Here is a 4,467-nt window from a genome sequence, read left to right as displayed (position 1 = left end):
CTCCTTGGAAGGAGCATGGAGAAATGGAAGGAGCTGGGGCTCCTGCTCAAGGCAGCGCAGGCCTGGCAGGTTGGCGAGTGCCTGGTAAGGACAGCCCCAAAGCGCCCAAGACCTGCCCTGCAGAAGGGCCTTCTACCCTTATCCTCTCCTCCTCGCCAACCTCCCTGGTGCCAGCCCAATGCTGTGGGCTTTGGAGCTGCACATGCGCTCCCCTTCCTCCAGCACGCTGTCCCGGAGGACTCTTCCCAAGGGCCATAGAATCATAGAATCATAGAATCATAGAATGCTTAGGGTTGGAAGGGACCTCTAGAGATCATCTAGTCCAACCCCTCTGCACACGCAGGGTCACCTAGAGCACGTGGCACAGGACTGCATCCAAGGGGGTTTGAAGATCTCCAGAGAAGGAGACTCCACAACCTCTCTGGGCAGCCTGTTCCAGTGCTCTGTCACCCTCACTGTTAAAAAATTTTTCCTTAAGTTCCTGTGGAACTTTTGGTGCTTCAGTTTGCGGCCATTTCCTCTAGTTCTGTCAGTGGCCACCACTGAAAAGAGACCAGCACCATCCTCTGCACTCCCTTCCTTGCAGGTACTTATATACACTGATCAGATCCCCTCTCAGCCTTCTCTTCTCCAGGCTGAATAGGCCCAGCTCCCTCAGCCTCTCCTCATAGGGCAGATGTTCCAGGCCCCTGATCATCCTTGTGGCCCTGCGCTGGACTCTCTCCAGCAGCTCCACATCCCTCTTGTCCTGTGGAGCCCAGACCTGGACACAGTACTCCAGATGCGGCCTCACCAGGGCTGAGTAGAGGGGCAGGATCACCTCCCTCGACCTGCTGGAGACGCTCTTCTTAATGCACCCCAGGATCCCATTGGCCTTCTTGGCCACTAGGGCGCACTGCTGCCTCATGGTCAACTTGTCGTCCACCATGATGCCCAGGTCTTTCTCTGCAGAGCTGCTCTCCAGAAGGTCGGTCCCCAGCCTGTACTGGTGTCTGGGGTTATTCCTCCCCAGGTGCAGGACCTTGCACTTGGCCTTGTTGGTTTTTCACCGCCCATGTGCTCACACAGCATGGCCCCACGGCACCACTCCCAGCTGCGCCCACCCCGGTGCAGCCCTTCCTCCAGCACGGCCCCCTGCCAGAGGGGCTCCATCTCAAATGATGTCTCTAGGTCTTGTTCACTGTTCTTTGAAACAGAGGCATGGGATGATCCTAGATACCTTCTGCATGATCTCTTATGCCACAGAACTACCCTTGAAGAGAAATTTCTTGTTTTCCTGAAGTGCAGTCTGTACATTTCAAGCTGCTGTTGGTGGCTCTTTCAACTTCTCATGCTCTTTCCCATTGTCAGAAGAGGCTCCATCATCTCTGAAACCACCCTTCTAGCAGTCACTGGCCAGTGTTACATTTGCCTTAGCTGTAACACCTCACCAGGCTGAAGAAACGCAGGTTCCTCAGCATCTCCACACAGGCCATGTGCTTTAGGTCTCCAACCCCATCTCTGCAGAACCGCTCTGGAGCCTCTTCTGTTCCTCCTCATTGCTGCAGTACTGGGTGTACCACAGTGGGACACACAATTCCACATGTGGCCACAACAGGGCTGAGTCATGGGGGCTTAGAACTGCTCTTGCCTGAGTGTCCAGGCACTTCCTAATGCAGCCCTGTGTGCAGCAGGCCCAGTTGTGGTGAGCATGCACCACAGGCTTGTGTATCATAAAAGGTAATGCAAAAGAAAAATGAAGGCTATATGGGAGTCCCTGCCTAGCAGTCCTGAACCTTATCATCCACCATGACACCCAGGTCCCTCTCCGCAGAGCTGCATCTGGTCCTGCATGTTTGTGACATTTGTCCATGGTCACCCACAACTGTGCCAGGGCACTGTGGATTTCCTTGGCCATCTCAGGTGACACTGGATGCTTTTTCCTCCTACACAAGTACCAGTCACTATAAGGATGAGGGAGGCACAGGCAGTCTGTACCAGTGCATTCAGTAATTCTTCCCTAGGTGTAGGACCCTGAACTTCATGAGGCCCAACTCTCCAGCCTGTTCATTTCCCTTGGAATGGCTGCACGGAGGTGTGGGGTATCAGACACTGCTCCCAGTTTGGGACCATAAGGACACTTGCTAAGTGTGCACTCATCCCCTTCATCCAGGTCATTAATCAAGTAGCTGGACAAGACTTAACCCAATGTTGACATCTGGGGAACACCAAGAGCTCCAGGCCTCCAGCTAGACTCTGCACCACTGATCACAACCCATGGAGCTCTGCCATTCAGCTGCTGTCCGCTCATCTAAACGTACACTTCTTGACCTTGCCCATGATGGGAGACAGTGTTCAAGACTTTGCTGAAGTCAAGGCAGACAACATGCACCAATCTCCCCTCATCTCCCCAGCCAGTCCTTCCATCCTAGAAGACTCTCAGACTGATTCAGCTTGATTTCCCCTCCGTGAATTCATGCTGACCACTGCTGATGCCCGTCCTTTCCTCCACATGCTTAAAGACAACATCTCTGATGAGTTGCTTCTTCACCTTTCCAGAAAGGTTCATCCCTTCCACAGTCACTGGTCACCAATGAGCGAGTCCTAAATGCAGAGCTCATTACACATTTATGAGCTATTTTCTCCTGCACACATGGAGAATCCTGTGAAGCAATGCCTTTGGGGTACAATTCCTTGAGCCTATTCTTAAAAGCAGCTTCCTCTAAAGAGCAGCCTTCAGGCACTGCACTGGATGGAACTTTCTGCTTTTAATGACAGAGTGAGGGGGTCAGCTCTGACCCAGACTTAGACATCAATTTATTTGGAAACCGTATGAGACAAAGTAGTCTAATTCAAGGAGGAACAAATCCAACCATTTGTGTAGCAGCATGTTAACAAATGCTAGTAATAGTAAATCTAATAAACATAAAGAAATATTGCTCAGTCCTGGTACAGGATACAGTGGGATTCACATGTGGAGAGCAACACCAATATTACCATTTCTGAATAATGTCCATGAAATTACTTTCCTCAGGGCATCCTTGAGCTCCTTGTTCCTCAGGCTGTAGATGAGGGGGTTCAGTGTAGGAGGCACCACCGCATACAGAACAGCCAGCACCAGATCCAGAGCTGGGGAGGAGATGGAGGGGGGCTTCAGGTAGGCAAACATGGCTGTGCTGATGAACAGGGAGACCACAATCAGGTGCGGGAGGCACATGGAAAAGGCTTTGTGCTGGCCCGGCTCTGATGGGATCCTCAGCACAGCTCTGAAGATCTGCACGTAGGACAACACAATGAAAATGAAACACCCAGAGTGTACACAAAAAGTAATCACAAGGACTCCAACTTCCCTGAGATAGGAATTAGAGCAGGAGAGCCTGAGGATCTGGGGGATTTCGCAGAAGAACTGCTCCACCACATTACCTTGGCAGAGTGGTAAGGAAAATGTGTTCCCAGTGTGCAGGAGAGCATTGAGGAAACCACTGGCCCAGGCAGCTGCTGCCATTCTGACACAAGCTCTGCTGCCCAGGAGGGTCCTGTAGTGCAGGGGTCTGCAGATGGCAACATAACGGTCATAGGCCATGACTGTGAGAAGGAAATACTCTCCTGCTACCAAGAAAAGAAACATAAAGACCTGTGCAGCACATCCTAAGTAAGAAATGGCCCTGGCGTTCCACAGGGAATTGACCATGGATTTGGGGACAGTTGTGGAGATGCAGCCAAGGTCAAGGAAGGAGAGGTTGAGGAGGAAGAAGTACATCGGGGTGTGGAGGTGGTGGTCGCAGGCTACGGCTGTGATGATGAGGCCGTTGGCCAGGAGGGCAGCCAGGTAGATGGCCAGGAAGAGCGAGAAGTGCAAGAGCTGCAGCTCCCACATGTCTGCGAATGGCAGGAGGAGGAACTCACTGAAGGAGCTGCTGTTGGACATTTGCTATCTCAGGGCATAGTGCACTGTCCTGGGAGTTAAAAAAAAAAAAAAAAAAAAAAAAAAAAAGATGTGGCATTTTAGGAAAAGACATTTCAAGAAAGAAAAACCAGTAAATTAAAAAAAAATCAATTTCTCATTAAAAACACATCACACTGATTCTCTCTTTACTAGGGGGAGGGGACGGGGAAGGGGCATCTGTGCACTTATATGGCTTGAACCCCATTTTGTGCTGACCAGGTGTGTTGTAAGGATTTGGGACCTCTGCCCATGCAATGTGGAAGGAATTGGAGTGAGTAATTCTGACACTCACAATAAAATCACTTTTCACATAACAGGGCTGTTCAGCATCTTCACACCCATTTCTAAAGGATGTGGATTGTAGAAGAAAGTTGGTTTCTTTTTTTGACATTATTTATTTTCTTTGAGATGCCCCTCTCCCACCTGGGCAGCGCTCTTTGAAGATAACGATCATTGTCCTTTCTGCTGCGAGTGCTGGGAGGAAAGGCTTCCCTACCACTTGGGGCAGAGTGACAAGAGCTTCTCTATTACCGAAGGTTCCA

This window comes from Tinamus guttatus, unplaced genomic scaffold (assembly GCF_059628265.1).
Source record: "Tinamus guttatus ecotype Peru unplaced genomic scaffold, ASM5962826v1 Tinamus_guttatus_pri_ptg000989l, whole genome shotgun sequence".
Lineage (NCBI taxonomy): Eukaryota > Metazoa > Chordata > Aves > Tinamiformes > Tinamidae > Tinamus > Tinamus guttatus.
The sequence above is the reverse complement of the archived record's forward strand: the minus strand, read 5'-3'. Positions refer to the sequence as shown.